This window comes from Microcaecilia unicolor, chromosome 11 (genome assembly GCF_901765095.1).
Source record: "Microcaecilia unicolor chromosome 11, aMicUni1.1, whole genome shotgun sequence".
In the NCBI taxonomy this organism is placed as follows: domain Eukaryota; kingdom Metazoa; phylum Chordata; class Amphibia; order Gymnophiona; family Siphonopidae; genus Microcaecilia; species Microcaecilia unicolor.
The window spans coordinates 147,029,675-147,048,035 of NC_044041.1; the positions used below are offsets into that span (position 1 = coordinate 147,029,675).

The 18,361-nt window shown below is 50.7% G+C and overlaps 1 protein-coding gene across 1 annotated transcript in view; it reads right to left on the reverse strand.

Annotated features, from left to right (window-relative positions):
• Positions 1-3,092: 3,092 nt before the first annotated feature.
• The window catches only part of LOC115480781 (radial spoke head protein 6 homolog A-like), a 356,366-nt gene continuing 341,097 nt past the window's right edge, over positions 3,093-18,361 (reverse strand). Inside the window, exon 7 of the mRNA XM_030219680.1 lies at positions 3,093-3,127. The gene's annotated coding sequence lies outside the window, so the exon portion shown is untranslated. The remainder of the gene's footprint in view (positions 3,128-18,361) is intronic.

Sequence of the window (18,361 nt, forward strand, 5' to 3'; positions counted from 1 at the left end):
GCCTGATCTGACCTGACCTCTGCTGGAATACTGACTACTCTCTGCTTGCCGCCTGACCTGATCTCTGGTGGTATCCTGATTCCTCTCTGCTTGCCACCTGACCTGACCTCTGCTGGTATCCTGACTACTCTCTGCTTGCTGCCTGGCCTGACCTCTGCTGGAATACTGACTACTCTCTGCTTGCTGCCTGACCTGGCCTCTGCTGGTATCCTGATTACTCTCTGCTAGCCGCCTGACCTGACCTCTGCTGGTGTCCTGACTACTCCTGCCTACTCCCTGTGGCCGTCTGACCCCTGTCTGTATCCTGAAGTCCTGTCGGCCACCTGCACCTGGGGGCTCAACCCGCAGGGAATGGTGGTCTTCTCAGGTGAAGCCTCGGGGTTGCTCGGCTGCCTGACAGAGCGCCGGCTCAACATCTGGTCGCTGTGCTCCTTCAGGGCACAAGGGCTCACAAACATGACAATAGAAGCTGGATGGAAGGGGGAGAGAGGATACAGATGCTGGATGGAACTGGGGAGAGAGAGGGGCCTGAGTGGATGGAAGTGAGAAGAGAAAGGGGCCAGATACTGGATGGAGGAGGGAGAAAAAGAGGAGAGACTCTAGATGGGAGGAGACAGAAGGGTCAGATGCTTGAATAACTGATGGAAAAGGGGAGAGAGGGGGCAGACGCTGGATGGAAAGGGGGAAGAGAGGGGGCAGATGCTGGATGGAAAGGGGAGAGGAGAGGGGGCAGATGCTGGATGGAAAGGGGAAAGAGAGAGAGGGAGCGACTCTGGCGAGAGTTAAGAAGAGATCGAGGAAAGAAGAAACAAGAGACTGGGACCAACACAATTAGAAAAAAGTAAACGGCCAGACAACAAAGGTAGGAAAAATGAATTTTATTTTTAGTTTAGTATAAAGTAGTGTGGTAGCTTTGTTAATAAAGAAAATGGAAATAAGATGATAATTTTATTGGACTAATTTTAATCAATTTTTTACTAATGTTTAGAGACCCAACCTTCCTTTCTCATGTCAGAACAGAATACCTTAATAGCAGTATACTGTCCTGACATGAAGAAAGAGGTTTTGGCCTCTGAAAGCTAACTGAAAAATATATTTGATCCAATAAATTGGTATCATATTTTCCATTTTTTTTCTTTTATGTGTATTTGTTAACCTATAGTATAGTGATTGAAATATGTCAGTTTTTGAAATTTGCATCTGCGGGCAGGGCAGTAGCAGCAGCACAGCGAGTAGGAAAGAACTGGGATGGTGGGTGGTGGGGGCATCGGCTGCGGTGGTAGGGGGGCGTCGGCCAATAGCCAGGTGGGGGGGGGGCCCAGACCACTCTCAGTCTGCCCCTGATACAGGTACTTTATCTCTAGGGGGCTCACAATCTAAGTTTTTTGTATTTAGGGCAATGGAGGGTTAAGTGACTTGCTCAAGGTCACAAGGAGCTGCAGTGGGAATTGAACCCAAGTTGCCATGATCAAAGCCTGCTGCACTAACCACTGGTATACTTGGTGGAGGAGCTTGACAGCAGTCAATTGGACAGGTTGAAGGTGTTTGAGCAAGTAGAGTGAAAGACCAGCATAGAGAGAATTACAGTAATCCAGATAGGATATGACAAGAGCAGTAAGGAGGGTGCAGATGAGAGAGGGGGAGAGAGAAGGTTGGACATTATGAAGAAAGCGTAGCATATAACGGTATCAATTTGTGGTTTGAAATGTAAGCTTTGAGTAAAAAATGACACCCAGAATTCTGACAGTGCCTTGAAAAGGAAGGGGAACATTGTTCAGGATAGGACAGGGAGGAGAGGGGATAAGAAGATTGGGGAACTGGAAGACTTCATACTTGGAGGCACTAAGAAACAGTAAATGGTCCTCAGCTACAGTGAGACATGGGAGAGGCAGGTATTAAGTGAGAAATTTGGATGTCATCAGCATAACTCCTGAATGATCATGAGAAGGTGGGGGCAAGAAAATGTTAAAAAGCTGTGGTTAAGAATGGAGCCTTGGGGGACACCAGAGTGAACAAGAAATACAGGTATATTATTGATTTATACACCTCTAGGGAACTGGTTAAATTGTGAACCAGAATTATCCTTTTATATGCATCTGTGCTGTTTCCATGACTTATTATTGTAGGTGATTTAAATTTACATCTGGAAAATATTTTAGATCCTAATGTAATTAATCTGTATTCTTTTTCTAAGTACTTTACAGATAGTAACATTTCCTACCACTCCTACCCATGGTAGGAGTACTTCATTAGATTTTGTAGCTTATACTTCTAATCTCTTGATGAATAAGGTATAATTATGTCTTACCTGACAATTTTCTTTCCATTAGTCCCTCAAATCTAACCTGCTAGAGGAGGGACATAACCCACAAGTCTCTGGATTGATCTGGGGATGCTATGGAACACACCTTTTGAATTTATATGGTGTCCAGTCTCATGGTCAGATCATTATTATATATATATATTTTTTTTTTTTGGGGGGGGGGGCCTTGTCATCTGACAACCCTGATCCTGAATTAGAGAATGACACGGAGACAAAGTTTGTCCCCATCCCCATAGGTTCTGTCTCTGTCCCCACCCCATCCCCACAGGCCCAGTCTCTATCCCCGCCCCGTACCCGCAGGTTCTGTCCCCGTGGGTTCTGTTCTCATCGGCAGAAGCCTCAAACACTTATGATTTTATAATTAAATCTTTTTATTAAACTATAAAAAGGAACAATATGCTGTGCAACTGCTGTGTATAAATTACAAACAGAAAACAATAATAACGAGCAGCTATAATAACCCTTCTCCCCACCATCACTCTCTACCCTTCCAACCCCAACAATAGCTGATTTCTACTACCCCACGGAATCCTAATCCTTCCTGTTAAAATGTCCAGGGCACAAAATACAACCCGTTCTGTATGCTGTAGAGGGGAGAAATATGCCCTATGAAGCACTGTTTTGATTTTTTAAATCTGTGAATGAATAAAAAGTCATTAACAATCTCAGGATTCAATCTAGCGCTCCTGTCTTCCACAGTCCTTCATGCAAAAAAAGATGTCTTCTTAGATGTGCTGGTAGTAGGATGTACAGGATCCCCCATGCAAATTTTGCCAGTTGTGGCCAGCATGTTTGCTTGCTTTTCTAAAAAATCAGAATGTTGTTGTAGATATCACTCAAACATAAATAACAATCCAGTTCGGCCAGCATGTTTGCTTGTTTTTCTAAAAAATCAGAATATTGTTGTAGATATCACTCAAACATAAATAACAATCCAGTTCATCAAAGTAGAAAATGACACGGGAACAAAGTTTGTCCCCATCCCCACCCCCGCAGGATCTGTCCCTGCCCAGTCCCCGCGAGCTCTGTCCCTGTCCCTGCGGTTACCGCGGGTCCCCGTCCCCGTATCATTTTCTATCCTGAATGTCTGCTATAATATATAGGAAATCTTCCTCAATTGCGGTCAAAGAAATGTGAATGTCAACAACTAGAAAGAAAATGGCAGAAATCTAGGAATCCAAGATTGGGCTATGTTTAATGAAATTACTAATAGAGAGATTAAACAGTTACTTTGTAATCTCTCTAAGTCAACTTGTATTCTGGACTGTTGCCCAGATTTCTTGTTACGTGATCCAGTGGCGTACCAAGGGGGGGGGGGCGGTGGGGGCGGTCCGCCCCGGGTGTCAGTGGGTGGGGGGGTGATCCGCTTCGCTCCCGCTGCTCCCACCCTATTTAAAAAATTTTTTTTTAAAGTGTCGTTGCAGGCAGCGTCTCGCGTCTACCCTGCAGAAGTAAATCTCTTCGCTTCGAAGTTCGTCGTCGTCGGGCCTCACTATGTCCCGCCCTCGCGGAAATAGGAAGTTTCCTCAGAGGAGGGCGGGACATAGTGAGGCCCGACGACGACGAACTTCGAAGCGAAGAGATTTACTTCTGCAGGGCAGACGCGAGGCGCTGCCTGCAACGACGCTTCAAAATAATTTTTTTTAAAGGTAGGGTGGGAGCAGGAGAGTCGGGTCGGGGTCCTCAGATGGGAGAGAGGTATTGTGGGGGTTCTCACATGGGGAGGGGGTTTTCATATGGGAGAAGGGGACTGAGTGGGGAGGGGGGTCTCAGATGGGAGAGGGGTGTTGTAGGGGTTCTTACATGGGGAGGGGGTTTTATATGGGAGAAGGGGACTGAGAAGGGGACTGGGGTGGGGAGGGGGTTCTCAGATGGGAGAGGGGTGTTCTGGGGGTTCTTAGATGGGGAGGGGGTTTCCAGATGGGAGAAGGGGACTGGGGTGGGGAGGGGGTTCTCAGATGGGAGAGGGGTGTTCTGGGGGTTCTTAGATGGGGAGGGGGTTTTCAGATGGGAGAAGGGGACTGGAGTGGGGAGGGAGTTTCCAGATGGGAGAAGGGGACTGGGGTGGGGAGGAGGTTCTCAAATGGGAGAGGAGAGGGGTGTTCTGGGGGTTCTCAGATGGGAGAAGGGGTGGGAAGGGGTTCTCAGATGGGAGGAGGGAAAGGGTTCTCAGATGGGAGGAGGGGGCTCTCAAATGGGAGAAGGGGGCTGGAACTGGGGTCTGAGAAGGGGTCATGATGGAAAATGGGGCATGCCTGGGTCAGGTGGGAGAATGGGTCGGGCTGAAAAGGGGGGCAAGGCATGTGGATGAAGGTGGCTGAAACTGAGGGCTGAAGGAGGGTAGGTGGGATAAGGGGGCTAGTACTGGGACCGGGGGCTGAAAGGCAGCAGGGGCTGAAATTGTGGGGACTGGGGGCTGAAAAGGAGACAGGGAGAAGTGGCTGGGGCTGAAGCTCAGGACTGGTGACAGAAAAGGGCTGGGGTTGAAACTGGGGGCTAAAAAGGGGACAGGGAGAAGTGGCTGGGGGCTAAAGCTCGGGACTGGTGGGAGACAAGGACTGGGGCTGAAACTGGGGACTGGTGGGATAGTGGGGCTGGAACTAGGGGCTGGAAAAAAGGGGCAGAGAGGGGACAGATCCTGGATGGAAGGGGGAGTGAGAGGGAGGGCAGACCCTAGATGGATGGGAGAGGGAGGGCAAATGGTGGATTGAGCGGACAGAGAGAAAGGGCAGACAGTGGATGGAAGCGATAGAAAGGGCAGAGAGTGAATGGAAGGGGGAGAGAGAGAGGGCAGACAGGGGCAGATGGTGGATGGAAGGGGCAGAGATAGAGGGCAGATGTAGATGGGAGAGAGGGCAGACATTGGATGGAGGGGACAGCAGAGAGGGCAGACACTGGATGGCAGAGAGAGAAGAAAGACAGATGCTGGATGGAAGGAAGACAGTGAAAAGATGAGGAAAGCAGAAACCAGAGACAACAAACTGTAAATAAAATATATATTTTTATTTTTTTTGCTTTAGGATAAAGTAGTATTGTAGCTGTGTTAATGTTTATAATAGAACATGTAAACAAGGTCATCTTTTTATTGGACTAATTTTAATACATTTTGGCTAACTTTCAGAGAACAAAACCCCCTTCCTCAGGTCCGGATAGGATATTGTAACAACACTATACTGTATTGACCTGAGGAAGGATGTTTTGGCCTCTGAAAGCTAAATGTATTAGTCCAATAAAATGGTATTATTTTATTTTCTAGATTTGTTTTATTTCTATTTGTTAATTTGTAAAGTGGTGATTGGTACTTGTTAGTTTTTTCAAATTTACATCTGCTGTCTTTATGTTTTGCACAGTACTAGGGGACATTTTCTGTTTCTGTGGTGTTGCATTGTATGCAGAGTCTGGCATCTTGGGGGTTCAGTTTAATTTTTGTCTAAATAGAAAGTTTATTATTGCTTATTCTATAGTGGATTAGGGTGTATCTGTGTTTGTGAAAAAGACATGGCTTTCGGTTGGCATTGACTGTGCAAGATGGACAATCTGTGTTATTCTGCCTGGTTTTGTTTTACAGTAGGTGAATTGATGTTCTAGTGCTCACTGTAGTGTTTAAGATGCTTTCCTTTTCCTTGTGTGACTTGTAGAAATTACTGCTTATGGTATGCTAGAATTCAGGGCCGTGCCGATGCGGTAAGCGGGGTAAGCGCCGCAGGGGGGCGCCCACCTCTGGAGGGCGCCGCCGCGGTGCTTACTCTCGCCCCGCGCCGCCGAGGCCTTTAAATCTTTTACCTGGTCGCAGCAGCGTCAGTGAAAGCGCTGCCGACGTCTCCCTTCCCTTGCACTCATTGGTTCCCTCAGTGTCCCGCCTTCTAGAAGAAGGCGGACACTGAGGGAACCAAGAGCGCGAAGGGAGATGTCGGCAGCGCTCCGCTTTCACTGACGCTGCTGCGACCGGAAGTAAAAGATTTAAAGGCCCCAGGGTGCGGAGGAAAGAGCAGAGGCATAGGCGCCCCGTATAAGAGGCTTGGGGAGGCTAAGCCTCCCCAGCCCAACCATGACCTTTAAAACCGGCTCCGGTCCCCACCTGGCAGTGTTGACGGCGTCCCCTGTGCCTTTGAGCAGCTTACCGGCACACGCAGCACTTCTCTTGTTTCTCCTCTTCGTTGCCGTCGCGTCGTCCCACCCCCCCTTCACGCGATTTGCGAACCGCGCTGCCGCTTAGCACTGCTTAAAAAAAAATTTACACGTCAGCAGGAACAGGCTGCTTCAGCCAATCCCAGGAGCCTTCCTTCAGCCCTTGGGCGGAACACGCTGAAGGAAGGCCCCTGGGATTGGCTGAAGCAGCCTGTTCCTGCTGATGTGTAATTTTTTTTTTAAGCAGTGCTAAGCGGTTCGCGAATCGCGTGAAGGGAGAGGACAATTTGCTGGAAATGGAGGGGAAGGGAGAGAGAGGAGGATTGCTGGTTATGGATGGAGGAGGGAAGGGCAGAGAGGGACAAGGATGGACATGGGGGCCCACGGAGAGGACAATTTGCTGGAAATGGAGGGGAGGGGAGAGAGGAGGATTGCTGGCTATGGATGGAGGAGGGAAGGGCAGAGGGGGACAAGGATGGACATGGGGGCCCACGGAGAGGACAATTTGCTGGAAATGGAGGGGAGGGGAGAGAGGAGGATTGCTGGCTATGGATGGAGGAGGGAAGGGCAGAGGGGGACAAGGATGGACATGGGGGCCCAGGGAGAGGACAATTTGCTGGAAATGGAGGGGAGGGGAGAGAGGAGGATTGCTGGCTATGGATGGAGGAGGGAAGGGCAGAGAGGGACAAGGATGGACATGGGGGCCCACGGAGAGGACAATTTGCTGGAAATGGAGGGGAGGGGAGAGAGGAGGATTGCTGGCTATGGATGGAGGAGGGAAGGGCAGAGGGGGACAAGGATGGACATGGGGGCCCAGGGAGAGGACAATTTGCTGGAAATGGAGGGGAGGGGAGAGAGGAGGATTGCTGGCTATGGATGGAGGAGGGAAGGGCAGAGGGGGACAAGGATGGACATGGGGGCCCAGGGAGAGGACAATTTGCTGGAAATGGAGGGGAGGGGAGAGAGGAGGATTGCTGGCTATGGATGGAGGAGGGAAGGGCAGAGAGGGACAAGGATGGACATGGGGGCCCAAGGAGAGGACAAATTGCTGAAAATGGAGGGGAGGGGAGGAAGATTGCTGGCTATGGATGGAGGAGGGAAGGGCAGAGAGGGACAAGGATGGACATGGGGGCCCACGGAGAGGACAATTTGCTGGAAATGGAGGGGAGGGGAGAGAGGAGGATTGCTGGCTATGGATGGAGGAGGGAAGGGCAGAGGGGGACAAGGATGGACATGGGGGCCCACGGAGAGGACAATTTGCTGGAAATGGAGGGGAGGGGAGAGAGGAGGATTGCTGGCTATGGATGGAGGAGGGAAGGGCAGAGGGGGACAAGGATGGACATGGGGGCCCAGGGAGAGGACAATTTGCTGGAAATGGAGGGGAGGGGAGAGAGGAGGATTGCTGGCTATGGATGGAGGAGGGAAGGGCAGAGAGGGACAAGGATGGACATGGGGGCCCACGGAGAGGACAATTTGCTGGAAATGGAGGGGAGGGGAGAGAGGAGGATTGCTGGCTATGGATGGAGGAGGGAAGGGAAGAGGGGGACAAGGATGGACATGGGGGCCCAGGGAGAGGACAATTTGCTGGAAATGGAGGGGAGGGGAGAGAGGAGGATTGCTGGCTATGGATGGAGGAGGGAAGGGCAGAGGGGGACAAGGATGGACATGGGGGCCCAGGGAGAGGACAATTTGCTGGAAATGGAGGGGAGGGGAGAGAGGAGGATTGCTGGCTATGGATGGAGGAGGGAAGGGCAGAGAGGGACAAGGATGGACATGGGGGCCCAAGGAGAGGACAAATTGCTGAAAATGGAGGGGAGGGGAGGAGGATTGCTGGCTATGGATGGAGGAGGGAAGGGCAGAGAGGGACAAGGATGGACATGGGGGCCCAGGGAGAGGACAATTTGCTGGAAATGGAGGGGAGGGGAGAGAGGAGGATTGCTGGCTATGGATGGAGGAGGGAAGGGCAGAGAGGGACAAGGATGGACATGGGGGCCCAAGGAGAGGACAAATTGCTGGAAATGGAGGGGAGGGGGAGGAGGATTGCTGGCTATGGATGGAGGAGGGAAGGGCAGAGAGGGACAAGGATGGACATGGGGGCCCAAGGAGAGGACAAATTGCTGGAAATGGAGGGGAGGGGAGGAGGATTGCTGGCTATGGATGGAGGAGGGAAGGGCAGAGAGGGACAAGGATGGACATGGGGGCCCAGGGAGAGGACAATTTGCTGGAAATGGAGGGGAGGGGAGAGAGGAGGATTGCTGGCTATGGATGGAGGAGGGAAGGGCAGAGGGGGACAAGGATGGACATGGGGGCCCAGGGAGAGGACAATTTGCTGGAAATGGAGGGGAGAGGAGAGAGGAGGATTGCTGGCTATGGATGGAGGAGGGAAGGGCAGAGAGGGACAAGGATGGACATGGATGGGAGGACAGGACCCAGGGAGAGAGAAGAAATTGCTGGAAATGGATCTAGAGCAAGAAATGAAGAAGAAAGGAGGAAAGTAAAGAAATAAATGGAAAGGAAGCCCTGGAAATGGAGTTAAGAGGACAGATAGCAGCAGACTCAGATACTGGGCCAGCATGATCGGAAAAAGAAAGTCACCAGACAACAAAGGTAGAAAAAAATCATTTTATTTTCATTTTAGCGTTTGGAATATGTCTACTTTGAGAATTTACATCTGCTATCTTATTTTGCAATGTATAGCAATTTGTTTCTAAGAATATTGCTGACAATTCCTGTCAGTGTAGCAAGTGGTGAGCGATCATTTTCACCGGGGGGGGGGGGGGGGGGGGGGCGCCAACTGATAGTCTGCAGGGGGGCGCCAGAGACCCTAGGCACGGCCCTGCTAGAATTGCTCTATAGGTCCTGAGTGTTTTGTATTCTCGGCATGCCTAGTACTAGATTTTGGAGAGGGGGGGGGTGTTAAAAAATGACCAGCCCCGGGTGTCAACTACCCTAGGTACGCCACTGACATGATCCACCTCAGGAAATTATAGGTTGGCCAGTGTTCTTTGCAAGTTGAATTTTAAAAGCTGGTTATTTTTTCCATCTATGGATAAGATTATACTGACACCTCTTCCCTTTAGAAAAAATTTAGATCTGTCACTGACCAGTGATTTTAGACCAGTAACCAGCACTCCTTTACTTACAAAACTAATAGAGACTATAGTTAGCTTATAATTGTCAAGATTTGTTGATGATTATAATGTATTACACTGGTTACAATTTCTGTTTAGAAGGTTACACAGTATGGGAACACTTTTGCTAACTTTGACATCTGAAGTTACTCAGTTGATCATTTAATCCTTTTGACTAAATTGAGTAAGTTAGGCATTATTGGCCCAGTTTACGCGCGGTTTCTTAAATTTTTGACTAACAGACATTATATGGTGAAAAAAGAAAGGAGAATAATCTCACTCCTAGTTACCACCTTGTGGGGTCCCTTGGCATTCTCCAAATTCACCTGTACTCATATGCAGAAATCCTGTACTCATATGCAGACAAGACCTTTGTACTGGTACCCACCCTAAGGGCCCTGTTTACTAAGGTAAAATTATGTATCATACCTGATAATTTTCTTTCCATTAATCATAGCAGATCAATCCATAGACTGGTGGGTTGTGTCCATCTACTAGCAGGTGGAGATAGAGTGCAATCTTTTGCCTCTCTATATGTGGTCATGTGCTACCAGGAATTCCTCAGTATAGTCGATATCAAAGCTCCATCCGCAGGAATCACCAACCATAGAGAATTACACCCACAAAGGGCCACTCCGCCACCCAACCACTGCCGAAGCGGGGGGGGGGGGGGCACCCACACCCGCTGACGCAGGGGAACTGGCATGTCCTGTTACCGCAACCGCGGGAGGAGCTGGCTTAACCCATCACCGTCAAAGCGAGAGGGAAACAAAGCTACCCTACTACCGCACGAAGCGGGAGGGAGCACTGGCATAATTTAGTTATGAATCCAACCACCGTCGAAACGGGGGGAAAGAAGCAACAGCTCATTGTAACACAAAGTCGTCCCAACTCCAGGGAAATCCAAGTGGAAGAACTTGAACTCGAAGTCCTCCTGAACAGGAACTGAAGTCTAAACTTGAACCTGAAATATAACTGAACTAGAACAAACAGTACAGATATCTGGGAGGGACTATGGATTGATCTGCTATGATTAATGGAAAGAAAATTATCAGGTATGATACATAATTTTACCTTCTGTATCATCAAGCAGATCAATCCATAGACTGGTGGGATGTACCCAAGCAGTATTCACCCAGGGTGGGACATGGAAATCCCAGAATGCAACACTGAAACTCCAAACTGGGCCTCGGCCTGTGCTGCCACGTCCAAGCGATAATGCCGTGAGAAGGTATGAGCCGACGCCCAAGTCGCCGATCTGCAAATCTCCTCCAAGGAAATGGACCTGGACTCTGCCATCGATGCCGCCTGTGCTCTAGTAGAATAACATAGTAACATAGTAGATGACGGCAGAAAAAGACCTGCACGGTCCATCCAGTCTGCCCAAGATAAACTCATATGTATATACCTTACCTTGAATTTGTACCTGTCTTTTTCAGGGCCCAGACCGTATAAGTCTGCCCAGCAGTATTTCCCGCCTCCCAACCACCTGTCCCTCCTCCCATCACCGGCTCTGGTACAGACCGTATAAGTCTGCCCTCCCCTATCCTAGCCTCCCAACCACCAACCCCTCTTCCCCCCATCTGCTCCGCCACCCAATTTCAGCTAAGCTTCTGAGGATCCATTCCTTCTGCACAGGATTCCTTTATGCATATCCCACTCATGTTTGAATTCCGTTACCGTTTTCATCTCCACCACCTCCCGCGGGAGGGCATTCCAAGCGTCCACCACCCTCTCTGTGAAAAAATACATCCTGACATCTTTCCTGAGTCTGCCCCCCTTCAATCTCATTTCATGAGATAGGCGGCACCTTCCCTGCGGCCACATAAGCCGCCGCAATCGTTTCCTTGACCCAACGTGCCACGGTAGGTTTAGATGCCTGCAGACCCCTACGGGGGCCCGCGAACAGCACGAACAGGTGATCCGACTTCCGGAAATCGTTGGTCACGTCCAAGTATCTGATGATAACTCGTCTAACATCCAGGCATCTGAGAGCACGATACTCCTGTGGATAATCCTCCCTACGGAAGGAGGGTAGACAAAGCTGCTGATTCACATGGAAGTGAGAAACAATCTTGGGCAGGAAGGAAGGCACTGGGCGAATAGACACTCCTGCCTCCGTGAACCGCAGGAACGGCTCTCTACACGAGAGCGCCTGGAGCTCGGAAACCCTCCTGGCTGAAGCGATTGCCACAAAAAAGACCACTTTCAACGTCAGGTCCTTCAGAGACAGCCACGATAATGGCTCAAAGGGCGGCTTCTGCAAGGCCCGCAGCACCAGATTGAGATTCCATGTAAGCACTATCGAGTGCAGAGGAGGGCGTAGGTCATTAACCCCCTTGAGAAAACGCACCACATCTGGCTGAGAAGCCAGGGAAGCACCCTTCAGGCGACTCCTGAAGCAAGCTAGAGCCGCTACCTGGACCTTAAAAGAGCTGAGCGACAGGCCTTTCCCCAGACCTTCTTGCAGGAACGCCAACACTGAAGCAATTGTCGCAGTGAAGGGCGACAGGGATCCTGCCTCGCACCATGTTACAAAGATACGCCATACCCTGGCGTACGTAGTAGAAGTAGAGCGCTTCCGTGCTCTCAGCATAGTGGCGATGACCTTGTCCGAGAAGCCCTTCTTCTTCAGCTGCTCCCGCTCAAGAGCTAGGCCGTAAGACCAAAAGGGGAGGGATCCTCCATCACCACGGGACCCTGATGTAAGAGGCCCCACTCCGCTGGAAGCCGCAGAGAACTGTCTACGGAAAGCCGGATCAGGTCCGCATACCAAGGGCGTCTGGGCCAGTCAGGTCCCACCAGGACCACCCGGCCTGGGTGTTTCGCCACCCGGCCGAGAATTCTGCCCAGCATAGGCCAAGGCGGGAACACATAGAGAAGCTCCTGTTCCGGCCACTGCTGGAGAAGAACATCGACCCCCAGAGATCGAGGGTCCCGTCCTCTGCTGAAGAACCGCGGCACCTGGCAATTGGCCGAGGTCGCCATCCGATCCAAGGTTGGCATGACCCAGCGCTTCGTGATCTCCAAGAACACCCGAGCAGACAGTTGCCACTCTCCGGGATCCAAGGTATGGCGACTGAGAAAGTCCGCCTCGACATTCAGGACTCCTGCAATGTGAGCCGCTGACAGCTGTTCCAGATTCGCCTCTGCCCACTGGCATAACTTCATGGCCTCCCTGGCTAGGGGGGAGCTCCTGGTATCTCCCTGGTGATTGACATAGGCCACGGCCGTGGCATTGTCTGACAGGATTCGAACTGGCCTCAGTATCAGTACCTGAAGAAACGCTTGAAGTGCCAACTGAATGGCTCGAAGTTCCAAGAGGTTGATGGACCACTTCGCCTCCGCTGGCGACCATATCCACTGCGCTGTCCTTCCCAGGCAGTGGGCTCCCCAGCCCGTCAAGCAGGCGTCCGTCGTAACGACAGTCCACTCTGGGGATGTGAGAGGCATACCGGCTGACAACTTGTCTGACATCAGCCACCAACTTCTCACCGCCAGGTCCAGGGGAAGGCGGACTGCGTAATCCTCCAAAACCGGAGTCCAGCGCCACAGAAGAGAGTGCTGTAGTGGCCTCATATGGGCCCTAGCCCAGGGCACTACCTCCATCGTGGCCGTCATGGAACCCAACAGTTGCACATAATCCCAAGCCCGAGGAGCTGAGGAGGCTAGGAACAGGCCCACCTGGGCCTGAAGCTTGAGGCTCCGGTTGTCCGGCAGGAACACTCTGCCCACTTGGGTGTGGAACTGAACACCCAGATACTCCAGGGACTGAGTTGGGCTCAGCTGACTTTTCTCCCGGTTGATGATCCATCCCAGGGAGCTCAGAAGAGCAATGACCCTGTCCGTCGCTCTCCCACACTCCGCAAAGGAGGGAGCTCGAATCAGCCAGTCGTCCAGGTAGGGATGGACTTGCACTCCTTCCTTGCGGAGATAAGCTGCAATGACCACCATCACTTTGGAGAAGGTCCGCGGAGCCGTAGCCAACCCGAACGGGAGGGCTCTGAACTGGAAGTGCCGGCCCAGCACTGCAAAGCACAGGAAGCGCTGATGAGGCAGCCAGATGGGAATGTGCAGATAAGCTTCCTTGATGTCCAAGGATGACAGGAATTCTCCTTCTTGTACCGCAGCAATCACAGAGTGGAGACTCTCCATACGGAAATGCCGTATTTGCAAGGCCCGATTGACTCCCTTGAGGTCGAGAATAGGCCGAGAAGAGCCTCCTTTCTTTGGCACCACAAAGTAAATGGAGTAACGTCCTGTGCCACGCTGCTCTATGGGCAGTGGAACCACCACCCCAAGGCGGAGCAAGTTGTCCAGAGTCTGCTGAACTGCTGCCACTTTGAGGGGAGACTTGCAGGGAGAGTTCAAGAACCCGACTCTCAGGGGCCTGCAGAACTCCAACTTGTAGCTGTCTCTGATGACTTCTAGAACCCAAGCATCTGAAGTTACCCTGGTCCACTCGCCCAGAAAAGAGGACAGCCTTCCTCCTATCTGCTCTGGGCCATGGACCAGGGCCCCGTCATTGGGTACAACACCCTGGGGGAGGACTGGAGGAAGAACCTCCTGAGCGGTGGTCTCTGCGAAAGGAATGCTGCTTCGGGGAGAACCTCTGCTTGAAGGAGGAGGAGGAGCCCGACTTGCCCGGGCGATACCGACGGGCTTCTTGAAAACAGCCCTTAGAGGAACCAGGGCTAGCACTGCTGGCCCTTGCCTTGACCTCCGGCAACCTCTTGCCTTTAGAAATGCCGAGATCCGTCACGATCTTGTCCAGCTCATCCCCGAAGAGCAGCTTGCCCTTAAAAAGCAACTTGGCTAAGCGGGATTTGGAGGCATGGTCAGCTTAAGCCATAGCCATACCTTTAGCCAAGGCTCTCAAAACATCATACAGCAAGTCTGCCAAGTAAGCCAAGCCCGACTCCAGGACCGGCCAATCCGCCCTCAAGGAAGGATCCGAGGGGGAGGCCCGCTGCACCACCGCCAGGCATGCCCTGACCACATAGGAGCCGCAAACCGAGGCCTGCAAACTCAAGGCGGCCGCTTCAAAGGCTAACTTTAAGGCCGCTTCCAATTTCCTGTCCTGTGAATCCTTAAGGGCAGAGCCACCTTCCACCGGCAAAGCCATCTTTTTTGTCACAGCAGTGATTAGAGAGTCCACTGCCGGCCAGCGCAAGGCCTCCTGTTCACCCTCTGGCAGAGGGTACAGACGAGTCATGGCCCTGGCTACCTTGAGGCTCGCCTCAGGAGAATCCCATTGAGCCAAAATTACAGTTTTCATGGCTTCATGGATGTGGAAGGTCCTGGAAGGGCGCTTGGTTCCCAACATAATAGCGGGACCCGCCGAGGCTGAAGGAGAGCCTTCCACCAGAAAGGAAATACTCAACATGCTCATAGCCTGAACTAACAGGTTAGGCAAGTCCTCTGAGCGAAAAAGCCGCGCTGCAGAGGGGTCATCTCCCCCATCAGGGTGAGGATCAGCCTCTTCCAAAGAATCCCCAAGGGACCTTTTGGAGAACTCAGAAACGCTGCCCTCATCTACATCAGAGGAGACAGAGTCCCCCAAGACCTGAAGATCCACCCGAGGGCACGATCAGGGAAGCCTCTTTCCCCATATCTGACAAAGGAGCAGGAGCAGCGTTTTGCAGTTGAAAGGCCTGATGCAGCAACAAAATAAACTTGGGAGAGAAACTCCCCTGTTTGTGCACCTCTGCAACCTGGGCCACAGCCCTAGAGGAACTCTCAACCTCCACTCCATAGGGCGGGGGAGAGGCGCGCTGCACATCCAAAATGGCGACCGGCGCACGGGAAGCATGGCGCTTAAACTTCACCATCTTCTTACCGCCGCCCAACTCAAAGGTGGCCATACCAGAGTCCGTCCGAGCTGCATGGGATGCCGACGTCGGAAGGGCGGACATCAGGGGATGGGCGCCTAAGGCAGGAAAGGCCGCCGACGCCCCAGCGGAGGAAAAACCGGCTAAATCAGCAAAGTCCGGAAGGGCGCCCAAAAAGGGCTTCTCTGCCTCCGATCCCCGCGCCTCCCCACTAGCCGCGCGATCGCGGTCCGGGGAGCGCTTTTTCGCGCCCTTACCATCTAACACCATGATCCACGAGGGAAACGTTCGGGGAATCCCCTGCCCGCTAGGAAAAGGTAAAATTACCTGCTTCTTGCTCTGAGCTGCAACGAATTGTGTACCAGTGAGCAGCTGCAAGTAAAATCTTTTCTGCTTCAAGATTGTTATGTTTTTCTTTTTTTTTTTTTAACGGAGCCAGCGGGAGGGAGGAGAAAAGGAGAGACATGGCACCACCAGGTTGGTACTTGCTCACGAAGAGCCCTCAACCCCAGGTACTCAACAAAGCCTAAGTAAATAGGCATGGAGACCAAGCCAGAGCTGCTGCGTGTGACCACACACCTGCAAGATAGAGAGAATACTGAGGATTTCCTGGTAGCACATGACCACATATAGAGAGGCAAAAGATTGCTCTTTATCTCCACCTGCTGGTAGATGGACACAACCCAACAGTCTATGGATTGATCTACTTGATATGTAAGCAGCATTATAGGCGCATTAACATTTTTAATGCATGTTAACCATGTACGTGCCTACAATATCTCTGTACGCGCCTATATGATGCTAAAAACACTAACGCACCTTAGTAAATAGGACCCTAAGTGGATCAGACCTATTAGAAAATTGTATTAATAAAATAAATATTGGGCAAAATCACATTAATTAAATATGAATAAAAGTGAAGTCCTATGGTTTAGCAACCATCAGAAGATTACACCAGATAAAATTCCACTGGGATAAAATGAATATTTATCAGTTAATCATACTACCAAAGTACTGGGTATCTAGATTTGTCTTTATCGATGGAACCTCAGGTGAACAATTTGTAAAAAAAAAAAAAAAAGAAAAAAAAGAAAAGTGTTTTAGACTTGGATAACTTAGATCAATCCGCCAGTGTTTTATAAAAGATCACTTTGGCCTTTTAGTACAGAGTTTGATTTTAGCACAACTAGATTATTGCAATTCTGTTTATACTGGAATATCATTAAAGTTGTTTTTAAAAAAAATTAAACTATTTCAGAATATAGATGCTAGCCTGATATTTAAACTGAAGAGATCTGATCAAATCACCCATGCACTTATAAAGACAGCATGGATAGTGTTTAAATTACAATGGGGGTCTTTTACAAAGCATCGGTAAGTCCAATGCGAGCTTACCAAATGCTAAATTGGGACTACCGCTGCTGTTCCATGGCCACCAGCGGTAGTTCTACTCTGAGTGCACGCCATTTCCGGTGGAAAAAGAAACCTCCCGGAAATGGCTTGCGCAGCAGTAACCCAGTGGTAATCGGGCATCACCGCATGCTGCCCGGTTACCACCAGGTTACTGCAGGAGCCCTTATCACAGTTCCACGCAATAAAAGTTCTCTTATCACATTTTTCTGGGAGCTTTTTACCCACTGTAGTAAAAAGGGCCCTGGCATGTGGAAAAATGGCCCCTGCCGCTAGCGCAGGGCCTTTTTTTCCGCAGCTTGGTAAAAGGACCCCTTTTGGCACACAATAAAGTGATGGTATATTCTGGACTTTTTACTCTTTGCTTTCTCTTCTTTTTGTTTTCTTTTCCCTGCCTGCTGCTTATTTGTTTAAATACTGTATTTATATACCCTTCCCTTCTGCCCTCTCAACTGTCATTATAATTGCTTTTATTAGTTCATTGTAAGCCGCTGTGGGGCTGCTTTACGTGGCAAAAAGCGGGGTATAAATGTTCTAAAATAAATAAATAAATATGTCTGTGTTCTCAAATTACTTATGGCTCAACACCTATGTATCTGACTAATTAGTGAATGATACATACCTGTAGCAGGTGTTCTCCGAGGACAGCAGGCTGATTGTTCTCACGACTGGGTGACGTCCGCGGCAGCCCCCACCAACCTGAAGAAGCTTCGCTGGCGGTCCGCACGCAGGGCACGCCCACTGCGCATGCGCGGCCGTCTTCCCGCCCGTGAGCGACCGTTCCCGCCAGTTGAATGACAAGCAAAAATGATGAAAACACAACTCCAAAGGGGAGGAGGGAGGGTAGGTGAGAACAATCAGCCTGCTGTCCTCGGAGAACACCTGCTACAGGTATGTATCATTCACTTTCTCCGAGGACAAGCAGGCTGCTTGTTCTCACGACTGGGGTATCCCTAGCTCTCAGGCTCACTCAAAACAAGAACCCAGGTCAATTGAACCTCGCAACGGCGAGGATACAACAGAAAATTGACCTACGAAGAACAACTAACTGAGAGTGCAGCCTGACCAGAATCAAAGCGGGTCCTGGAGGGTGGAGTTGGATTTACACCCCAAACAGATTCTGCAGCACCGACTGCCCGAACCGACTGTCGCGTCGGGTATCCTGCTGGAGGCAGTAATGCGATGTAAATGTGTGGACAGATGACCACGTCGCAGCCTTGCAAATCTCTTCAATAGTGCCTGACTTCAAGTGGGCCACTGACGCTGCCATGGCTCTAACACTATGAGCAGTGACATGACCCTCAAGAGCCAGCCCAGCCTGGGTGTAAGTGAAGGAAATGCAATCTGCTAGCCAATTGGAGATGGTGCGTTTCCCGACAGCGACACCTAGCCTGTTAGGGTCGAAAGAAACAAACAATTGGGCGGACTGTCTGTGGGGTTGTGTCCGCTCCAAGTAGAAGGCCAATGCTCTCTTGCAGTCCAATGTGTGCAACTGACGTTCAGCAGGGCGGGTATGCGGCCTGGGAAAGAATGTTGGC